This window comes from Adiantum capillus-veneris, chromosome 15 (genome assembly GCF_014529385.1).
Source record: "Adiantum capillus-veneris isolate H3 chromosome 15, ASM1452938v2, whole genome shotgun sequence".
NCBI lineage: Eukaryota > Viridiplantae > Streptophyta > Polypodiopsida > Polypodiales > Pteridaceae > Adiantum > Adiantum capillus-veneris.
In genome coordinates, this window is record NC_140945.1 from 16,883,427 (window position 1) to 16,907,498 (window position 24,072).

General features: G+C 40.9%; 4 pseudogenes; 1 reads left to right on the plus strand and 3 right to left on the minus strand.

Annotated features, from left to right (window-relative positions):
* The first annotated feature begins 10,215 nt into the window (after window positions 1–10,215).
* LOC147440333 (peroxiredoxin-2E, chloroplastic-like) lies at window positions 10,216–10,895 on the plus strand (annotated as a pseudogene).
* Window positions 10,896–12,965: 2,070 nt separating this feature from the next.
* Window positions 12,966–13,552, minus strand: LOC147440334 (uncharacterized; annotated as a pseudogene).
* Window positions 13,553–15,272: 1,720 nt separating this feature from the next.
* Window positions 15,273–15,860, minus strand: LOC147440335 (uncharacterized; annotated as a pseudogene).
* A 1,698-nt stretch (window positions 15,861–17,558) lies between these two features.
* LOC147440336 (uncharacterized) lies at window positions 17,559–18,146 on the minus strand (annotated as a pseudogene).
* Between the last annotated feature and the right edge of the window lie 5,926 nt (window positions 18,147–24,072).

Consider the following 24,072-nt stretch of genomic DNA (forward strand, 5'->3'; position numbering starts at 1 on the left):
GAGATACTTGGTTCTTGCACGAGAAGACCTAACTAATCAGGTTGAAGGAAGAGCATTAAGAGCTAAAACCACAGAAGATGTGTGCAAATTCCTTCTTGAAGAGGTGATTTGCTGTTATGGTTGTGTGGGAAAAATCACTGCAGATAGAGGTGAACTGGATGCCGAAGAAGCAAGGGAGTTCTTTTCTAGATTAGGAATCAAGCTTTTCTAGATTAGGAATCAAGCTTACAACCCTGAAGGCAATGGAAAGAGTAAAAGAGGGCATCCTCCTATCATCAAAGCTTTGGCCAAGGCTTGTGAAGGAAGAGTTGGTGAGTGGCCAAAATTGTTACCATATGCTTTATGGGCTGATCGTACAACACATAGCTCAGTAACTAGCTACATGCCTGCGGAGCTAATGTATGGTCAAAATCCAGTGATGTCGATTGAAGATACAATTCCCACATGGAATGTACTACCTTGGCAAGAGGGGCTTAGCAGGGAAGATCTCCTTGCACTGCGTATAAGGCAACTAGAGAGAAGACCTGGAGACATTGAAGCTGCAAAAAAAACGATGCAAAAATGCAAGGTTGAAAAACAAGGACTACTTTGATAAGCGACATTGACTCAGGAGCAAAGCAATTGACAAAGGTGACTGGGTTTTAGTGTATGATAGTAGCCTTGATAACCATCACACAGTCATGCGTAAGTTCTCAAAAAGATGGTTTGGACCGTATGTTGTAAAGCATGTGCATGAAAATGCTACTTACAGTTTGTTTGAACTAGATGGTACAGAAGTAAAGATTCCCATTGCAGGAAAAAGGATCAAAATGTTTAAGAGAAGCGGAGACAATGATCTAGAAGATGTTGATGAGGAAGAAGAGCAAAACACAGGTGAAGATCAAAGTGAACATGAAGCTTTGGAATCATCCAGTGAAGAAGAAAGTAAGGAAGATGTACAAGAGGTCTGATCTTACAAAGAGACAATGTGGCACATACCGGAGGATGTGCAGGTTTAGAGGGGGTGGATGTCGTGTTGTGGCACGTATATACTGGGAACGGGTATTAAACGATTTATCTTGTGACTTTTTGACGCATAAGTATACTTCATATAATACTCATATGAATAAATAAAAGTTTTCTACCATACCTTAGTATTACCTTTGAAGTAATATAAATGTACATTACTATTAGAAAGTACTGCAAGAGAAGTATCAATGATTGTGTCTCTTTTTGTATGGGGGAAAAGCATTTGTATATTTCTTCTAATATCTCAGCTATACCCTACCATATATAAATTATTTTCTTCTTTTCACATTTATTTAATAATATAACCCTTCAATAATGCATACCTTCTTGGATACATACAAGAGGGAAGGGCCTACTATAAGACTTTATGAAAAGGAAGATCCAAAGCTTCTTGGACCATCCCAATTTGAGAATCCCAACCTAAGTCAAGCTCTTTTAGTAGGCCAATTTTGCCTTTTGAAGCATGTCAATCCGAGTTATAGGTCAAAAGTTACAGGGAAACCAATGAAAAACCCTCTCACAACTACATTGCAAGAAGAGATGGTAAACAGGTGAATCAAGTGAAAAGAAGTAATCTTGATCTTTTTCCATAAAATAAGATATTTGGAGATAAAAGACACAACCATGTGAATGTGACACCTCAAAGATGCCTTGAAGGACAAGACGCACAAGTTGAGACCCCCTGCTGGAGCCACACAGAAGATGCTTAGGTGGGGCCCACATACATCATGCACCCACATGGAGCCTCAACGACCAAAAATGCTGAATTTCATGATATTTTGAGTCCTAATATTGCCCATTTTAAGAAATATCCAAAGATCATTTGATTTGGGCTAACTCTTTAGCCTAATCAAGTGATTATGTAAAACATGGCTCCCTCACCTATAAAAAGGCATGTTATGCAACCTTCTCTTCATTGGGGGCAAGTTATGAGTGAGTGAGAATAGCTCAATTCCATAGTGTCACACTCATCTTAGTGCCACAATTTATCTTGAAGAAAGGCTGAAGTCTTGCCTCATCTTCTCTCTCCATTAAGGTGGTGGCGATTGCTCTCATGTAAGATATATGTTGCTAGTTTTTCTTTCATTTGCATATCTAGTCCAATACTTGTCTTTAACTCCTTCTCTATCTCTCATTATTTATCTTTAATACCACCACCACACTTAGATCTATCTCTAATTCTATCTTTACTCCTCCTTTCATCTCTCTTGTTGTGTCCTAATTGTTTCATTGGAAGGTATTCAAGCAGCAATCTTGTCAATGTAACGGGCACAACCTTCTTGCGGGAAACAATTATGTGCACAAGGTTAGTAACCATATCTTCATCTTTCACAAGCACCTCTCTCTCTTAAGGTTCTCATTCTCTTCCACAAACTCTAGAATCTCCTTGCTACAGGTACTTCTCTCCCCGCAGTATCCTTATTGCCTAAGGGCAACAATAGGGCTTGGGAGAGAAACTCTCTTCTTCTTCTCCTTTCACTTCTTTCACACCTTTATCTTTGAACATACTAAGTATATCATCGATGAATAACCATAATCCACATAGAGGCGATTTCTTTCATTTCCATTCTGTGCAATCTATTAGGGTCAACATTTGGATTAGTGGAAAGATTCACTTTCAACAATGCACATTGTTTCTATTTGGTCTTGAAAGGCTCAACGAAATACTTCTCTCACCAGATCCCATCATACTACCTATTATTGACTATAACTTCTCTTTTGATGTGAGTGTGGTTATTTTATTATGAATCAAGAGGATTTGTACTCACAACTAATCCCCATCGCTAGACAAAACATATACATTATAGTAAGCACAAAGCTACAGTTCCAAAGAGCAATCTGTAGCTTATTTGGACAACAAAGATTAAATATCATTAACTCATCCATTAACCCTTTTATCCTACCCATGATACGATATGATCGTTTCGATGTTTTCATTTTTTCTTTGTTTTGACTATCTTTCATGAGTTCTCTCCATCACGTATGTATTTGTAAGGGAAAGTGAGTGGCTTCTTTGGCTACATTTCTTCTTTAGCTCTAGAAGCTATGTTATCTACATCTTAGCTCCTTCTCATAACCCTTGAGCTTCCTCACAAACTCTCACAGCAAGAGGCCCGGTGCCTTCCTGGCAAGACCGTCAACTTCTTGACAACGTGCTCCATCATACAATGGCGTATCGGCTTCACTTTTCATATCATCATAGATAAGCCTTTCGGAATCCATGATCATCTCAATCATTTCATCGATCTCGGGCTCAAACATTGCCTTGTTGGGAATGTGGTCTGCATGATCATCCCCCGAGCTATGAGAGACTACATCTTGTGGCCTCACATATGCTGCTTGACCAAAGCGCTTGCGAACACGTCTATTGGGTTGCAAGATTGCTTCATGTTGGCCAGCGTCAGAATCCGACGAGTTATAATTGGCAACAACTAGATCTATAATAGATGGATCGAAGTCACCAAATTCACGAACGTGCTGCAAAGAAACGCCTCTTGTCCTTCGCAGAACATGCTTGCATTGATTACAAGGACATAAGATCCTCGTTGAGAGCTGATAGGTGTTTCGGTTGGACTGCCCCATATCCTCTTCACTACTCATAATGAGGGTAAAAACCTTATAACCTGGACAACAAATTTAATCTTCTATTGGCATTCTCCGTCTTTTATCTCTCTCTCTCTCTCTCTCTCTCTCTCTCTCTCTCTCTCTCTCTCTCTCTTTGTGCACACTGTAAACTACCTCACATTCTCTAGTCATGTCCAATCCCCCCACACCTCGGTCTAGAGATGCACGGAGATCAGAACCACCGGGTTATAATCTCGTCTTTATTGGTCAATGCCTATATTTGTGAGTACAAGAAATCTACACACCCATTTCTACATGATAGTGCATGTAGTGGACAAAACCCCTTTGCCTCTTCTCTAGCTGTAGCATTTCACAACATCTTAACATCTTTTTACAGTAGATCTTTGTTCGAGAGATTACTTAACACATTACATGTTGGCCTCCAATCTGAGTATCATGCCATTGAAAGCTTTCCAGCTTAAGGTCGCATTCGTAGAGAGGATGAGAGGGATCACCGTTCATCTAACTCTAATTTTTTTACCGTAATTTTGACGATAGACTCTAATATAAAAACTCAATCCAAAATCTAATCTTAAATCTAACCTCATTGAACATGTGGTGATTTTCTCCATTGAAGGGTAAAAGACATAGTAATGGGGCTACTAGCTGAGTAGATGTGAATGGACCTCACTTCATAACACGATTTTAAATTTCAAATTCGTCGTTTGCTTCCGCGCTCTCTCTCTCTCTCTCTCTCTCTCTCTCTCTCTCTCTCTCTCTCTCTCTCTCTCTCTCTCTCTTTGTTCACACTGTAAACTACCTCACATTCTTTAGTCATGTCCAATCCCCGCACACCTCAGTCTAGAGGTGCACAGAGATCAGAACCACCGGGTTATAATCTTGTCTTTATTGGTCTATATTTGTGGGTACAAGAAACCTACACACCCATGTCTACACGATAGTGCATGTAGTGGACAAAACCCCTTTGCCTCTTCTCTAGCTGTAGCATTTCACAGCATCTTAACATCTTTTCACAGTAGATCTTTGTCTGTAGCATGCAGGTACGCCATTCTTGCAATGTAACTGATGCCTGATCAAAGCACTTAATTATTACTCTAGATTTGACGGGCTGTGTAGTGTGTGTGTGTGTGTGTGTGACCCTTGAAATGGTCAACTTGCATCACTAATCTAGCCTAATCTAATTTAAATTTTAACATAATCTCTTTCTCTCTTTGTTTTCTCCCCTTACCTCTCCCCTTCCCCCCCCCCCCCCCCCCCCCCCCTCTCTCTCTCTCTTTGGTTTTTTATTCTCTCTCTCTTTCTCTTTGTTCAACAGGTCTAAAGTTCAACTCCTCGTTGGCTAGATCTTTAAGGTCTCTTGGAATAGTTTCCTACGATGTTAAAACTCTCTTCTTCTTGGGTGTGTGTGTGTGTGTGGCTGTGTGTGTGTGTGCCAATGAAAAGAGAAAAATGGTATAACCTTTGTATCACCCAAGTGTGGTAGATTGGTTATGCCATTTCCCTCTTGAATAACAGGTCTTGAATTCAACTCCTCGTCGGCTAGATCTTTAAGGTCTCTTGGAATAGTTTCCTACGACATTAAAACTCTCTTCTTCTCGGGTGCATGTGTGTGTGTAAACTCAAAATAAACTTAAATCTAATCTAGATTAACTTAAATAAACCTAAATTAATTCTAACGTAAATCTAAATCTAACATAATCTTAAACTCAAAATAAAGCTAAATCTAATCTAATCTAATGTAAATCTAAATCTAACGTAAATAAACCTAAATCTAATTTAACGTAAATTTAACTTAAAATCTAACGTAATAAATCTAAATCTAATTTAACGTAAATTTAACTTAAAATAAACTTAAATCTAATTTAATCTAATCTAAATAAACCTAGATCTAATCTAACGTAAATCTAAATCTAACCTAATTTTAAACTCAACATAAACATAAATCTTAATGTAATCTAACCTAATCTAATTTAAATTTAACCTAATCTCTTTCTCTCTTTGTTTTCTTCCCTTACCTCTCCCTTCGGTTTTCTCTCCCTCTCTCTCTCTCTCTCTTTCTCTTTGTTTTCTCCCCTCTCTCTCTCTCTCTCTTCCTCTCTCAATGTGTGTGTGTGTGTATGCATTCTTTGTTTATGCATGCGTGTGTGAGTGTGTGTTTCGTTTATGTATGTGCTCTCTCTCTCTCTCTCTCTCTCTCTCTCTCTCTCTCTCTCTCTCTCTCTCTCTCACAATATGTATGTGTGTGTGAAAGAGAGGGAGAGAGAGAGAAAGAGGGGAAGGGAACATGAGAGAGAGGAGAGGGAAGGAGCATACCTGGCTCTCCTTCCTCTCCTTGTGTGTGTGTATATGTGTGTGTGTGTGGAGAAGAAAGAGAGAGAGGGAGAGTGTAGGTTACCTCTTTGCTTGAGCGTCGAAAACTCAGATCCGAGATCTGATTTTTCGGGCGCGCTTGGTTTATTTTTTACCCCTGTTGGTGTTGCTATGGGCCTCGCTATGTTACAAATAAACTAGCGGCGCTCATAGCGACGCCGTGAATTTTCACTTTTGAGCGTCGCACTGTGAGCGTCGCTAATGTGAAGTACCTCTTGTAGTGTATGAAAAATGGTGACAACCAAAAGTAATCTAGGGTACCCTAGATTACAAAAAGTAATTTAAGGTACCCTCGATTACTTTCAGCGCCGCCACCCAAATCTATGGCCCACAATCCCCTGGCCGTAGATCTCACCCTCCCATGCCCATGCCACTTAGACCCGAGGCACCGCGCCCCCCACTCCTAGCAACACGCGTTGACGACTGTCGTATAATCCTTTTAGTTTTACTTTAAAGTTCAAAGCGCACCTTCCTAAATTCCATCAAAAGAAATCATTCTACAATCATTAAGCAGAACCTTTACAGATTTTTCCTCCACCTCGTTAGATTACCGCACACACATGTACCTCTTACGAGGTTCAAACTTTGGACTTGACACCCACTTACGAGACGCATGCGTGAACCAGGCCACCACCCCTCGTCTATAAGCATCACGGGGACCGGGTGGACTCATGGGATCAACGGCTGGAGATGGATCAGCCGTGATCGGCCCCCAGCGTAAATAAAAAATTAAGGGTCCCGTGTGGTGTCGCGTCTATCCTCTGAACCCACAACCTCCCCCTCCACAACCCGGAGCTCTATCCAACTGCGCTACCACGCACTGATGAAAGCATTGTACCTTTGTGCAACCAAATACCTGCCCCCCTGCTACGTCAATCAGACGGCCCAGATCGCGCGCCCCACCGTTAAATTGCCCCTACCTTAGATCCCTTGAGTGACACCCCGTGGCACTTATAAACGAGGGACACCACCCTTGATGTCCAAGGAGCGATGATGTGGTTAATTAAAGTAAAAATTCCGCCTCTGCCCTCCTCTCCATCCATGCATGCAGCTCTCCCCTATTGTCCACATCACCTTCACCTCCAGCCTGGCACGTGCATGGGCATCGTAGCTCCCCTGCTCTTCATTCACTTTTCCCCTCACAAAATATCTCTAGGTTCTCCTTAAAACAAGTGAAAGGGTCAAGACGGCTTTCAAAATCAATAAGAAAATGATAAAATTGTTAGGTTGAATTAAAATGGTATCTGTGTTTGGGAAAGGATTGCCTCAGCTTAGTCTTGAGCCGATTGAAAATCAAGACTAGGTAGCTGCAAACCATGATAAACGCAAGAAAAACCGATGAAATATGTGAGAAAGTCGTCCAAAAATTTTGCAAATCTCAAAATTTCTGCTAGTATTTCCGGTTTTCTTCTTTGTGAGGAGGAAACTCAATCAACAATCGCTTAATAAAAGAGACTTTCTCAAACGTTAATCAACAATCGCTTAATAAAAGAGACTTTCTCAAACGTTAACAATGAATGGAATCAAGCTATAAAATGAAAGAAATGTAAAGCCATGTGAAGTTTTCAAATGAAAGGTGAAATAAAAAAGAACTAATTAATATATGTGTGCGTGTGTAGAATTTATCTATATCTATACTATAATAAAAGGGGGAGGGATTTCAGCCTCTCCCATTGCCACATATCGCATGCTCCTTACTCAGACAGTGTCCCTACAAGCAACGGTTGCACATGCAAACATCCACACACACACACACACACACACACACAGAAGGAGAGAGAGAGGACCTTGAGATCGGCTAGTTGGGGATACCTTTTACACGTGCCAAAAATAAGACCGTTTTGTTGTGTGACTAGGTTGTGAGGGGGCAACTAGCAACGTGGGGTCGGGAGTGCCTCAGTCGGGACTCGGGCCAGCTTCAATGCACACGCAGGGGCCAGGGTGGTCTTCTCTCTCTCTCTCTCTCTCTCTCTCTCTCTCTCTCTCTCTCTCTCTCTCTCTCCCCAGTTTCCCACACTGATCGGATGCTCACTGCTCAGTGCTCACCTATTTGAGGCTCTGTCTAGCCCTTCTCTCTCTCTCTCTCTCTCTCTCTCTCTCTCTCTCTCTCTCTCTCTCTCTCTCTCTCTCTCTCTCTCTCTCTCTGTGTGTGTGCAGCAAGCCATTGACTATCATCAGGCGGTAGGCCTTTATTTTGTAGTCCTTCAAGGCTTTCATAAATGTGTTGTAGGCAAGCCTTCACTTCAAGCTCTCTCTTTCTTCGTAGAGCTCCATGGCAAGGGGATAGAGGCTTGAGAGAGAGAGAGAGAGAGAGAGAGAGAGAGAGAGAGAGAGAGATGAATGCATAATCTGTGTGGATTTGGAAGTGTCCTCTGCTCTTGCAGCTTTCCTAGGATCCTTGAGAGTGGAGGTGGCCATCGCAAGCGATAGATTTGGCCGATGTCTTGACAGTTTTCTTCTTCAAGTACACATTGAAGACAGGGAGGCAATCCTTCCTCCATAGGCCAACATCTACACCGCTTTGGATGGGAGCTCGGTTGCATGCAAGAATCTTTCATGACTTCCTCGGTTAGTTTTGGCTCCGAAGGTAGAGAGAGAGAGAGAGAGAGAGAGAGAGAGAGAGAGAGAGAGAGAGAGAGAGAGAGAGAGAGAGAGAGAGAGAGAGATAGAGAGAGGAGCAAACGGAGCTCTTGCCCCATGCCATGAGCTATGCGTGCTGCCCATACCTCATTCTTGCCACCACATGCAAGGGTTATGGGATAAGGGTGCATCGAGGATGGTTTTATGCAAAAGAAAAGTGTAGCAAGGAAGGGTAAGAGGTGATGTGGGTGGCGAGAGAGGACATGGTGGGCAAAAGATTGTTGGGAGAAAGGAAACGGGTTGCAGCTGTGCAGGAGCAACAACAATAATGGATGACAAGGGACAGAGAAAATTATGAGGGCTTGGGGGCAAGAAGAGAGGGGCTACAATGGACTGATGGAGGCTACCATTGAAGCATTAAAGCAGGGCAACAAGCTGATGTAGTAGTATCGAGCTACAAGTCAAGCCCACAAGTCAGCACATGCACAGGAAGGCCGACCGCGAAGGAAATTGTAAGCTTGATGATGAAAAGGCTACAAGTGCTACCATTGTGTAATGTAAGCCTGAGTGAGAGATGGGCGATCAATCTATAATTTGTGTGTGTGTGTGTGTGTGTGTGTGTGTGTGTGTGTGTGTGTGTGTGTGTGTGTGTGTGTGTGTGTGTGTGTGTGCGTGTGTGTGTGTGTGGATAGCTTTCAAGATAGAGGGCAGGAAGAAATTAATATACACAATACAAAAAGAATCCATTCCTCAGAGTATTCATGGCTGCTTCCATTAAATTGGACATGTACAACAAGTTATAAGAGAACTTTAGAGATTTAGAATGTAGCAAGCTTCATGTATGTTACCTGCATCCATTATGAGAAAAAAAGATGTTAGTTTCCAACTCATAGACTGCAGGTGTCTAGTACATGGGGCACTTGTCATCGATGTCAACCACATGCTAATCATAACAGATTAAAAACGTGTTGTTTGTAATACCTGATTAAGAAGCTCCATGTAGAGTTGGCTGGTAGAGTATGGGCCAAGGAGAGAGTCATGTACATAGTTAGCCTTAGTGTCCAACACGAGCACCCTCATATGCACCCTCATATATACTTGAGGTGATCCATGTGGGGGAGAGATGAAGGGGGAAGATGACAATTTTGTTTGAGCAAAGTGTGGTGGTGGGGGAGTGGAGGAAGCAAGAAGGTGATGGGGTGGTAAGAGGTTTTCTGCATATAGTTCGCCATGCCGGGAGTGGGGTAGTGGATTCGTGTGAGCCGGTACGCTCAGTGGTACTACCTGCATGGGTTAGCTTCCACGTCTTCCACTATCTCTACTTTAGTCAAAAAAGCCATGTTACATTATTGATGGTGTTTAATAGAGTGTTGTTCCCATATGCTGCCTCCCCATGGGGTGTTTGGAACCTTCCCAACTACACTAGGTTAATACATATCGTGTGTGTGTGTGTGTGTGTGTGTGTGTGTGTGTGTGTGTGTGTGTGTGTGTGTGAGAGAGAGAGAGAGAGAGAGAGAGAGAGAGAGAGAGTCACTCTATGTGTTTTTGTGTGTGTGTGTGTGGATTTTATTTGCCAAGACTTTAAATGTCGGCCCATGGTGACACACAACGCCATGCTGTAAGCCATGGTAGTAGCACATGGAGAGAGAGAGAGAGAGGAAGCAGAAGGAGATGACGATGTTGAAGGCCATGATTACCCCAGCTTTGCTACCAAAGCTCTCGTCTCTTTCCTTCTCCAACAGGCCCTATAGTCTGTTACCTTCGCCATCATTCATGAGCCGTGCCATTTTCTTGAGGGTCATATTGCCTCTTTCTTTTACACACAGGAGGACCACCCTCTCTCTTCAGGCCATGTATGCAACAAGCACAACCACGACCCTCTTAGCCATGGGTGAGAAGATTCCAGATCCACATTTGCCCACCTCGATAAGAAAGGCCAAGTGCAGACCATCTCTATGGAAAATCCTAACAAGGGCAAGAATTCCGACCTTCTCTTTGCCGTCCTGGTACCGATGCCCCTTCATGCCAATGGGCATCGGTACCATTGCATGCGACGTCATGAATGATGGGTTCGTCATGCGTGCATGGGGAGAGCACCTTGACGTCGATGACAATGTCTTGGTTTTATCTAATGGGAACCGCGTGTTTACACAGTCAATTGGTGTGACCCTTGATTAGAGTAGGGTTGCGCTCGATCAAGACGCTACTCTCTTCTAAATGAGGATGAAGTTGTGGAAGTTCTTCATTTGGAAGAAGGCGACTCTTCTATAAGTAGTGGAGCCAATGTATTTTCCAAGACTTGTAATTCCTCATGCCTAAGCCGATATAAGACGCTACTCTTTTCTAAATGAGGATGAAGTTGTGGAAGTTCTTCATTTGGAAGAAGGCGACTCTTCTATAAGTAGTGGAGCCAATGTATTTTCCAAGACCTGTAATTCCTCATGCCTGAGCACATATAAGCCTTTATAGTGTGCAAGAAAATAATCAAAGGTTGTGAAATAATATCAATCTACCAAGTAGGAAGAGTTGCTTTTGATGTTTGGTTTTTAAAAATGGTAGGCATCGAGTTTATTGGTCCCCCTGGCTTTCCAAAGTTATAAAACCGCCACAAATTCCCTATTGGATAGAGATAACTAGGAAGCTGAATAATAAGGGTCTGAATCGACTGGGGCACTTCCGGGACAGTGACAACAAGAGTTGGAAAACCATTGACCTTCTGGTTACCCAGTACCAACTTAATAGCTTGGAGGTCTTGTTGGTCCACAAAGTGATGAAAGAGCTTGACAGTATAGTGATGCCTATCTGTGATTCGAAGTTTGACTGGAATGCTTGGAAATGGCATGGAAGCAATCTCTTATGGAAACCCCATCCTAAAGACATCCACCATACAATGATACATAAGAAGAATTGATCTAGCCCCCTGAACAAGATATGGAAAAAACAATGGACGAAGGAAAGGTGGGAGTAAGTAATGGAGAACGTTTGGAAGCCAAAGATTCCACAGCACATGAAGGTATTCTTATGGAAGGTAATTTGGGGTGCTCTACCGATGGGGGTGAAGATTCAAGAAAGAGGGATTGGGTCAGATCGATGCTTGGGGTGCAAGTTGGCTAGTGAAGATCTGGCCCACCTCTTCATGGACTGCCCAACTATCAAAGGCCTCACAGGGAAAATATGCAAGTGGGTCCAAAGAACATGGAAAATTGGGTTTTACAAGACTGATCTATTCCTTGGAGGGAAGAATTCAAGTGGTCCTACCATCCTCATCAGCACTCAAATCGTCAGGTACTTCTTCCTACATAATGTATGGCAGACAAGGAACCGGCGTGTGTTTGAAGGAGGTCTTGAGGTGGCAAGCTTCGCAGAAATTATACAAGAAAGAAAAGTGCTAATATGGACGCTCGGGTGAAAGCAACAATCGGAGGATTGGTCTAGGACTACTTGTGCCTTGCTGTCAGCAGAGGGCATACCTTATGTATCAAGGAGAAGTTGGTTGGGGTGGCTTCCCTATTAGCCGATGTAATTTGGGGCCCTGGATGATGTCATGGCTCAACACGAGCATGACAAGACCTTGTAACTATTTGGGTTGATTAATATAATTCACTCACAATTGTGAGTTTTTCTTTTTTTAAAAAGGAAGAAAGTTCTAGGGTGAATTGTGTACAATGCTTAAGAAACAAAGGTGAGCCTCTTCTTTGTTGCGCAGATGTCCTTCTTCAGCTTGCCTTCTAAAAATATCTTTGAAGGCTTCACATAAATGACGCATGTGGGGGAAAATATTTATTCTATTTTTGATAGGTATATAAACCTAATTCAAGAATATGAAAGTTATTGTTTCAAACATTGTAACATATTTCCAAGAATTCCACACTCATTGGTTCCATAAGTTTTCTATTATCTAGTCATAGTGATGTGTGTGTGTGTGTGTGTGTGTGTGTGTGTGTGTGTGTGTGTGTGTGTGTGTGAGAGAGAGAGAGAGAGAGAGAGAGAGAGAGAGAGAGAGAGAGAGAGAGAGAGAGAGGTAAGGCTATCTTTGTGTGATTAATAAGCTTATGCAAGAATTGAGTGCAAAAGTGCAAATTTGAGGCCCCTTTGCTTTATGAACTTTTCTAATATCTTCATAAATAATGATGTCTCACCAATGTAGACCACTATAACAAGTTTTAAGCATGGAGGTGTGCCTCCACATGTGTGTGTGTGTGTGTGTGCGCGTGCATGTGTGCACGTGTACACAGTTGCTTTCGTTCTCAACTACATAGTTCATGGCTAGCAAGTTTTCCAAAAAACTAAACAACCCAATAAGAGGAATTTTGACATGATGATGCTTTCAAGTAGCTAATGCTGTACATAAACACATTTACACATTCCCAACTACTAATTTCAAAACTACCACGAGAAAAGTTCAGAGTTCTTAATGGATCTCATATCATCCAGGAATTACAAATGAAAATTGGCCCTAGACCTCGATTTTCATCATAAAAACTCAAGGGTTTTGAGAATTCAATTCCAGATGTATCAATGGATTCAAAAGGATTTTCACCAAGGAAAGGAATAGGGTCATCATCTTCTACATTCAACTTGTTCATTGAACTCTTCAAACTCTGCAAAGTCTTGCTTTCTTCTTCTATAGGTGCATAGCATCTCTTGAGGATCCTCATGCTCTTGCTTTCCTCTTCAAAAGATAAGTGGGCTCCCTCGAAGGTTTCCACGGGCACGTGCATGGGTACTATCGTAGCTCTTTTTAGTCTACTTACATTAGACTTCCCTCTTTTCTCTACAAGTATCATCGTATCACTCTTTGGCGCTTGCTTTGGCCCATAACCTACTTCCGCTTCTTGAATTTTCCTTTGTTAAAAGTCTTCCTGCTACCTTTCCTCCATTGCTGTACAATTTGAGTCAGCTTTGTAAGAAATCCTTGTAAAAATTCTCCCTTTGGTTGCCTAGTGTTACTCCTTTTCCTTTTCAAAACATTTTGCTTCTTGATTGGGCCGCTTTGGTGAAGATCCATATTTTCATTGTGATTGTGATGAGCTTGTATAGACTCATTTCGAATATCAATCGCAAATCCATTGGCTATATGGATTGTCTTCTCAAAATCGGCATCAGTTTCTCTTTGAGTATGAGAAAGCAAGTTTTCATCAACTTCACCATCAATTTTAGTGAGTGTGAACTTGATATTTTCTCCATGTGCAATATCCTGGATGTGGTCGTCTTGGCGACCTTGAAAGACTTCTTCAACCTGCTTGGGATCTATATTGATAAATTCTTCTTTGTCACCAACATTATGGTACAAAAGTTCTTAAGCATGTTCATCCAACGATTGACTGTCATTCATCACATCAACATGTCTTACATGCATCACAAGACCAAAAGAGTTGGAGTCGCAAATGTTTCTTGAATCAATGCCTCTCCTTGATTGCTTGCTTTTTGCCAGTGATGTACAAGTTGAGTGCTTTACTTGTGTTGGTCGTCCATAAGCTGGTGTAGTAGCTTTCAAAGTGTCCTGCAATAATGTGTGTCCATTCAGACCAAGAAAGGGCATTAAAATAGGGATTCAAGTTTGCACCATTGTCTTTCTCTTTAAGTTCCTTCACACAATGTATGCACTCATATCGTGGTTGTAAAGCACTTTTCATTATCTTCTTGAATTCTGGCTCATTAAAATAGGGATTCAAGTTTGCACCATTGTCATTTGATTTCTTTGTTTCCTTCTCTTTGGGTTCCTTCACACAATGTATGCACTCATATCGAGGTTGTAAAGCACTTTTCATATTGTGTTGATTATTAAAGTAGCGAAAGTGGACACCACTAGAATATTTTCATAATGTGCAGGCTGGTTGTTTGACTCTGTTCTTACAATAGTCTCTGAGGGCTTCTTTGTATTTCTCTTCTAATCTGTTGAAGCAACCTCCATAAGCTATCGGAACCCTGATCTCTTAATCTTTAATGAGTTTCATAAAGTTTTCAGTCTGCTCATCATGTCCAACCACATTTGCAAGTGCACTTTGAGTCCTTGTAGCCTCATCCTCTTGCATAATGTTCATAAAACAAAGCCTTTCATGGAGTATCATGTCGTGTTGGAAGAATATGTCATCAATATGTCTACTGCATGTGCACTTTGAGTCCCTGTAGCCTCATCCTCTTGCATAATGTTCATGTAACCAAGCCTTTCATGGAGTATTATGTCGTGGTTGGAAGGATTTCTTGCCATTGTGTCTAGGGGCACTATGCTCAAAGTAGGTTGGAGTTCATCGTTTGACTCAAATAGTGTTGGGTGGGTAGTTAGAGCTCTCCAATTTTGAATTCTCTGAAAGACCAAACAAGTTGTTTAGAAAAGCAAACACAAAATAAGAGCGTCACAAGAAGTTTTGGATAGATTCTCACAATAATTCCCACATTCTGACTTACCTCAACATCATGAGCTAGACCACTATAACAAGTTTTAAGCATGGAGGTGTGCCTCCACATGTGCGTGTGGGTGCACACACATGTGTGTGTGTGTGTGTGCACGCACGCATGTGTCCACGTCTACACACTTGATTTCCTCCTCAATTACATCAATACATAGAATGGCTAGAGAGTTTTCCAAAAAACTAAACAACCCAATAAGAAGAATTTTGACATGATGATGCTTTCAAGTAGCTAATGCTTTACATAAACACATTTACACATTCCCAACTACTAATTCCAAATCTACTATGAGAAAAGTTCAGAGTCCATAATGGACCTCATATCATCCAGTAATTACAAATGAAAATTGGCCCTAGACCTCGATTTTCATCATAAAAACTCAAGGGTTTTGAGTAATCAACTCGAGATGTATCAATGGATTCAAAAGGATTTTCACCAAGGAAAGGAATAGGGTCATCATCTTCTACATTCAACTTGTTCATTGAACTCTTCAAACTCTGCAAAGTCTTGCTTTCTTCTTCTATAGGTGCACAGCATCTCTTGAGGATCCGCATGCTCTTGATTTCCTCTTCAAAAGATAAGTGGGTTCCCTTGAAGGTTTCCACGGGCACGTGCATGGGTACTATCGTAGCTCTTTTTAGTCTACTTATATTAGACTTCCCTCTTTTCTCTACAGGTATCATCGTATTACTCTTTCGGTGCTTGATTTGACCCACCACCTTCTTCCGCTTCTTGAATTTCCCTTTGTTAAAAGTCTTCCTGCTACCTTTCCTCCATTGCTGTACAATTTGAGTGAGCTTCGTAAGCAATCTTTGTAAAAATTCTCCCTTGGGTCGCCTAGTGTTACTCCTTTTCATTTTCAAAACATTTTGCTTCTTGATTGGGCCGCTTTAGTCAAGATCCATTGTTTCATTATGATTGTGATGAACTTGTATAGACTCATTTCGAATATCAATCACAAATCCATTGGCTATATGGATTGTCTGCTCAAAATCGGCATCAGTTTCTCTTTGAGTATGAGAAAGCAAGTTTTCATCAACTTCACCATCAATTTTAGTGAGTTTGAACTTGATATTTTCTCCATGTGCAATATCCTGGATGTGGTCGTCTTGGCGACCTTGAAAGACTTCTTCAACGTTCTTGCGGTGTACATATATTGATAAATTCTTCTTTGTCACCAACATTATGGTACAAAAGTTCTTCAGCATGTTCATCCAAGGTTTGACTGTCATTCACCACATCAACATGTCTCACAGGCATCACAAGACCAAAAGAGTTGGAGTCGCAAATGTTTCTTGAATCAATGCCTCTCCTTGATTGCTTGCTTTTTGCCAGTGATGTACAAGTTGAGTACTTTACTTGTGTTGGTCGTCCATAAGCTGGTGTAGTAGCTTTCAAAGTGTCCTGCAATAATGTGTGTTCATTTAGACCAAGAAAGGACCAATTGAACATATGATAGGCCTTCTTTGACGATCTATCATTGTCGTCGCCCTTCGTTATCTTCTTGAATTCTGGCTCATTAAAATAGGGATTCAAGTTTTCACCATTGTCATTTGACTTGTTTGTTTCCTTCTGTTTGGGTTCCTTCACACAATGTCGGCATTCATATCGTGGTGTAAAGAACTTTTCATATTGTGTTGATTATTAAAGTAGCAAAAGTGGACACCACTAGAAGATTTGCATAATGTGTAGGCTGGTTGTGTGACTCTGTTCTTACAATAGTCTCTGAGGGCTTTTTTGTATTTCTCCTTTAATCTGCTAAAGAAACCTCCATAAGCTATCGGAACCCTAGCTCCTTAATCTTTAATGAGTTTCATAATGTTTTGAGTCTGCTCATCATGTCCAACCACATTTGCAAGTGCACTTTGAGTCCTTGTAGCCTCATCCTCTTGCATAATGTTCATGTAACCAAGCCTTTCATGGAGTATCATGTCGAGGTTGGAAGAATTTGTCGTCATTGTGTCTATTGCATGTGCAGTTTGAGTCCTTGTAGACTCATCCTCTTGCATAATGTTGATGTAACCAAGCCTTTAATGGAGTATTATGTCGTGGTTGGAAGGATTTCTTGCCATCGTGTCTAGGGGCACTGTGCTCAAAGTAGGTTGGAGTTCATCGTTTGACTTAAATAGTATTGGGTGGGCGGTCAGAGCTCTCCAATTTTGAATTCTTTGAAAGACCAAACAAGTTGTTTAGAAGAGCAAACACAAAACAAGAGCGTCAGAAGAAGTTTTGAACAGATTCTCACAATAATTCCCACATTATGACTTACCTCAACATCATGAGCTAGACAACTATAACAAGTTTTAAGCATGGAAGTAAGGCCTCACATGTGTGTGTGGGTGCACACACATGTGTGTGTGTGTGTGTGTGTGTGTGTGTGTGCACGCCCACATGTGTGCAAGTGTACACACTTGCTTTCGTTCTCAACTACGTCAATACATATAATGGATAGCAAGTTTTCCAAAAAACTAAACAACCCAAAAAGAAGAATTTTGACATGATGATGCTTTCAAGTAGCTAATGCTTTACGTAAACACATTAACACATTCCCAACTACTAATTCCAAATTTACTACGAGAAAAGTTCAGAGTCCTTAACAGACCTCATATCATCCAGGAATTACAAATGAAAATTGGCCCTAGACCTCGATTTTCATCATAAAAACTCAAGGGTTTTGAGGAATCAACTCCAGATGTATCAATGGATTCAAAAGGATTTTCACCAAGGAAAGGAATAGGGTCATCATCTTCTACATTCAACTTGTTCATTGAACTCTTCAAACTCTACAAAGTCTTGCTTTCTTCTTCTATAGGTGCATAGCATCTCTTGAGGATCCTCATGCTCTTGCTTTCCTCTTCAAAAGATAAGTGGGCTCCCTCGAAGGTTTCCATGGGCACGTGCATGGGTACTATCGTAGCTCTTTTTAGTCTACTTACATTAGACTTCCCTCTTTTCTCTATAGGTATCGTCGTATTACTCTTTCGGCCCTTGCTTTGGCCCACAACCTTCTTCCGCTTCTTGGATTTCCCTTTGTTAAAAGTCTTCCTGCTACCTTTCCTCCATTGCTGTACAATTTGAGTGAGCTTCGTAAGAAATCTTTGTGAAAATTCTCCCTTTTGTCGCCTAGTGTAACTCCTTTTCATTTTCAAAACATTTTGCTTCTTGATTGGTCCGCTTTGGTCAAGATCCATTGTTTCATTGTGATTTGATGAACTTGTATAGACTCATTTCGAATATCAATAGCAAATCCATTGGCTATATGGATTGTTTGCTCAAAATCGGCATCAGTTTCTCTTTGAGTATGAGAAAGCAAGTTTTCATCAACTTCACCATCAATTTTAGTGAGTGTAAGGTTGATATTTTCTCCATGTGCAATATCCTGGATGTGGTTGTCTTGGCGACCTTGAAAGACTTCTTCAACGTTCTTGCGGTGTATATTGATAAATTCTTCTTTGTCACCAAAATTATGGTACAAATGTTCTTTAGCATGTTCATCCAAGGTTTGACTGTCATTCATCACATCAACATGTCTCACAGGCATCACAAGACCAAAAGAGTTGGAGTCGCAAATGTTTCTTGAATCAATGCCTCTCCTCGATTGCTTGCTTTTTGCCAGTGATGTACAAGTTGAGTGCTTTACTTGTGTTGGTCGTCCATAAGCTGGTGTAGTAGCTTTCAAAGTGTCCTCCAATAATGTGTGTTCATTTAGACCAAGAAAGGGCCAATTGAACATATGATAGGCCTTCTTTGACGATCTTTCATTGTCGTCGCCATTCGTTATCTTCTTCAATTCTGGCTCATTACAGTAGGGATTCAAGTTTGCACCATTGTCAATTGACTTCTTTGTTTCCTTGTCTTTTGGTTCCTTCACACAATGTCTGCACTCATATCGTGGTTGTAAAGCACTTTTCATATTGTGTTGATTATTAAAGTAGCGAAAGTGGACACCACTAGAAGATTTGCATAATGTGTAGGCTGGTCGTTTGACTCTGTTCTTACAATAGTCTCTGAGGGCTTCTTTGTATTTCTGTTCTAATCTGCTGAAGGAACCCCCATAAGCTATCGGAACCCCAGCTCCTTCATCTTTAATGAGTTTCATAAAGTTTTCAGTCTGCTCATCATGTCCAACCACATTTGCAAGTGCACTTTGAGTCCTTGTAGCCTCATCCTCTTGCATAATGTTCATGTAACCAAGCCTTTAATGGAGTATCATGTCGTGGCTGGAAGAATTTGTTGTCATTGTGTCTATTGCATGTGCACTTTGAGTCCTTGTAGCCTCATCCTCTTGCATAATGTTGATGTAACCAGGTCTTTCATGGAGTATTATGTCGTGGTTGGAAGGATTTGTTGCCATCGTGTCTAGGGGCACCGTGCTCAAAGTAGGTTGGAGTTCATTGTTTGACTCAAACAGTGCTGGGTGGGCAGTTACAGCTCTCCAATTTTGAATTCCCTGGAAGACCAAACAAGTTGTTCAGAAGAGCAAACAAAGACAAGAGCGTGCACACAAGAAGTTTTGGAAAAATTCTCACAATATTTCCTACATTGTGACTTACCTCAACATCATGAGCTTTAGTGAGGGAGGCACCCCATACCTAGCTAGGTACGATTGGGGGCAGGGGACCGCTGGCCCGGTGGGGGGGCCGGCGGTCCCCTGCCCCCAATCGTACCTAGCGAGGTATGCGGTGCCTCCCGAACAGAAGCTCCTGATGTTATGTATTGCATGAAAAACACTGAGAAAAACTGCCTTGTCCTACATGAGAAAATTTCTAAATCTTCTTGTATGTAGGTGACAATGACAAAGGAAGTTCAAGATCAACTAAGAGTTTTTTTTTTCAAGGTCATGAATATAAATGCAACCACAATCACCAACTCTCTTCAATTTGATTAACAAGATGCTTTTAAATTGCATCGAAAGAAAGCGTATTTCATCGAAAGAAAGAAAGAAAGAAAGAAAGCGTACTCTAAATTTTGACATACACCTTGAATTTAAAAGTTGAAGGGAGATGGAGAATGGGCTCTTTTTGGCTCTTTTTAAAAAAACAAACTAGATTGCTTCGTTCCCTCATGAGAGCTGGTTGAGGAGAACCCTTACATACACTTGCGGACCCCGTAATAGCCAACATTCATTAGTGTGTTATTGCAAACCCATTAGGAAATACGAGTGCGTGACCCATCCTCTAAACTAGCATGTGGAGAGAGAGAGAGAGAGAGAGAGAGGGAGGGAGGAGGGGGGGCGGGGCACGTGGTTTATGGTGAGCTCCTTGTCAATAAGTGACATGGGAGCAGTGTCAAGGGTTCCACGACGGGCGAATGATTGGAGGGACGCGTATGATTTGGGCCGTCCAATTGTCGCGCAAAGGGGAGACATGATTTTATACACCGGCCTCACTTCTTGTGCATCAATGCACACTAGCTCAAATGGACAGGGCTCGAAATTGTGGAGGGGGAAGTCGTAGGTTCAACGGGTTGCTGCGACATAGGGGAACCCTAATTTTTTTTCTCAATGGAGTGTGATCAATAGTGGATTAAACCTTTTGCCATCGATCCCTTCACTTTCCCAATGTCACATATAATTGAGGGTAAGCTCCCAATGGTTTTTGGGCTACTTATTGTCGTTTAGCGTATGAAGAGATACACAGACATGTATAAAGTTCTATGCTTTTTTGGCGGCTCACCATCATTTAGTATATAGAGAGATACACAGAGACATGTATAAAGTTCTCTCCGCTGCCTCCCCCCACTGATACTAAATTTATAAAAAACATTATTAAGCAACATTGAGAGACTTTAGAGAGTAATTAATCCCAGACATCAACAACAGAATGCTAGCCAATAATGAGCAGCATCACAAGCCACCACAAATAAATACTCAATCAATATGTGTAGCATCTGTCCTACTACCTTGGTATCATTGTCGAGCACTATGCACTTTTTCTTGGGCAACTTGTGATTGACAAACTAGAAAAAGTTTGGTTGCAGATGTTGTCGTTTTGCATAATAATGCTACATAGGTGATAATATTGGAGAGGATTTCTAACAAGCCTCTGTACTGTACTCTGCATTTGATAGATACAACATGTCAAAGATTTTTGCCCTACCTCTATTGGACATTGATCAATGAAATCCACTAGCCCAGAGAGATAAATTCTGTCAACAAAATATGATGTCAAAAGTATCACCTACTTGACCTACCTCGTCCTATTGACCAAAGCATTGCCAAGCGCGGCCTCTTTCTTCAATAATTCATTGTTAATTTATTTTCCCATGTCATTGCAAAATGCCACATATCTTCAAAATACAACATTGGTGATTGCACAACCTCCTCGCTTTGCATCTACTAAATCTAGCTCAAGGCTTCATGTGTACACCTACTTGCATCATGCAATCAATCCATTCCGAGAACGCATATCCCGCACTAAATCCTCCAGAACTTTTGTCTTTTGAAGTGTACAACACCTGGGATACATATCCATCAGAGCATTGCCAAGCACAATGCCTCTTTTCAGCAGCCTCGACTAGCAATTTCATCATGAGTTGTGTGCCCATGCCACCATCTCGCATACGTACGTTCTAGATGCAATCATAGGTCATGGATCTTTGGATAGAAGCACTTCCTTTGCAATAGATGAAAATAGTCTAGAGATTCATAGCCGTGTCTTTGTGGAGCATATTGTCCTCTTGGTGTAGTCCAAGAGAATGGGAAAAGCTTCTTAAGACCTTTTTGAGCTTTCAAAAATATATCATCCAAGAGAATGTCTTCCAACAAACAACCCCCCCCCCCCCCCCCCCACCCCCTCCCAAAAAAAAAAAAAAAACAAGTGAAAGAATCACAATGGCTTTCTAAAATAATTAGAACGTCATAAAATCATTAGATTGAGTTTAAGTAGAATCACTATTCAAGAAATGATTGCCTCAACTTAGTTTTGAGCCGGTTGAAAATGGAGACTACCTGGTTGCAAACCATGGTAAAGGGAAGAAAAACTGGTGAAATATGTGAGAAAATATTTCAAATATCTTGCAAATTCTAAAGTTAGGTTAGTATTTCTGGTTTGCTTGTTTGTGGGTAGGAAACTTAATCGACGGCCGCTTAAGAAAAAAGACTTTCTTGAATATTGACTAGAATTAAGTTATGGAATGTAAGAAAAGTCAAGCCATGTGAAGCTCTGAAATGAAATGTAAAATTAAAAAAACTCATTAATATATATGTGTGTGTATCCATAGAATTTACTAGCGATATGCAAGTAAAGTTTCACTTTAACATTCTAAAACAATAGAATGCATGTCAGGAAATTAAATGAAAGTGAAATAAACATTTAAAGTAAATCTCCATCATGCACTGAAAACAATGAAAGTCTCCCTAGCTCAACACAACGCTAAAGTTTCTTTTAGAAAGGAAAAAGAAAACAACCCTTGACAAAACGATCTCTAGAAAACAATCTCATTAGCAATTTGTTTCTTGAGGTCAACCTCTTTCGTAATGCCACATCCTTTGAAAATGCAAGCATAGGTGGCGGGATTTTGAGAGAAGCCTTCGCCTTGCATACAGTGTTTGGAAAAAATGTGTCTCAGCTTAACATCCTGCTGTTTTTAGGACAAGAAGAAAAGGAAAAAATCCGCCCTAAAATAGAGAAAAAGGTGTCTTAAAAAAAAAAAAAAACCCAATTTTTTGAAATCTTCTCTAGGAAAATTAAAAAAAAGGAATTTTGTATGTTTGAGAAAAAGCATAATGTAGACGAATGCTAAAAAAATCCTCGATTGAATATAGACCCATTTATATATTTTGAAATTTATCTTTAAATTCTAGTTCTGAAGGTTATAGACCCATTTATATATTTTTACAATTTATCTTTAAATTCTAGTTCTGAAGGTGAGTAAACTTACAAAGTATAGAGAAATTGAGTGTAAAAGCCTTCAAATATAATAAAGTTGCCCCTATAATTTCTCATACTTGAGTTTTGCAAGTTTCTTCAAGAAAGCACTATGCCTCAACTCGATTTAGTGTAGCCCTTTATAAAATTTTGAGATTTATTTCAAAAATTCTAGCTTTTCTTTAAGTGCTCAAAAAAACGTAGGTTTAGTGCAATGCCACCTAGTAATTCCAAGTCAATATGAAGGCGAGGAAACCTACAAAGCTCACCTAGCATAAAAACCTTCAAAAATAACCGAGAGTTGCGAGAGTTGCCTCTCGTCGTTCAACCTTGTTGTTTGTTGAGGTCCGCTCCTGCTTTAGGCTTGTACGCCTTCTACCTTGGATTTGTTAGTTGGAAGTATCCCAATTATGTCAATTCTTGATTTTTTCAATTCTCGATTCTTTAGATATCAATGTCGATTGTCAATTTCTGATTCTCCATTACGGATTTTGTTGATTGTTGCTTTGGCCGATTGCCGATTGTAAGACGAATGCTTATTCACCCTCCCATGTCTCTCATGTTGGTGTGAGCCTCTCACCCCCTCGCCCCCCTCCCTCTCTCTTTCTCTTTCTCTTTCTCTCTCTCTCTCTCTCTCTCTCTCTCTCTCACACACACACACACACACACACACACACAAACACACACACACATGCGCACACACACACACACATGCACACACACATAGGCTGTAGCGAATGGTCCTCACACATGCGTTCTCTCTCTCTCTCTCTCTCTCTCACACACACACACACACACACACACACACACACACGCACGCACGCACATGCACACACATGCACACACGCAAAGGATGAATGGAATGGACCATTCTCTTTTTTCCACTACTCCATTAATATATATGTGTGTGTATCCACATAATTTACTAGCGATATGCAAGTGAAGTTTCACTTTAACATTCTAAAACAATAGAATGCAAAAAAAGTCAAAACATATCACGACATTAAATGAAAGTCAAATAAACATTTAAAGTCTCCCTGTTGGACGGATACGTCGCGACGGACGTCAGCACAACGAGAACTCACCTAACATGTAATGTCAGCTAAGGACGAAGCTCGACCCGCAGGCGCGTGGAAGCAAGCATAAGGTGTCAACCTACACTCGACCGACTCCTAACTAATTCCTACAAAGGTCTCTACCAATTGTCTAAGTCACAGCCTTCAAGAGTGCATAAGAGGAAACTTCCTAC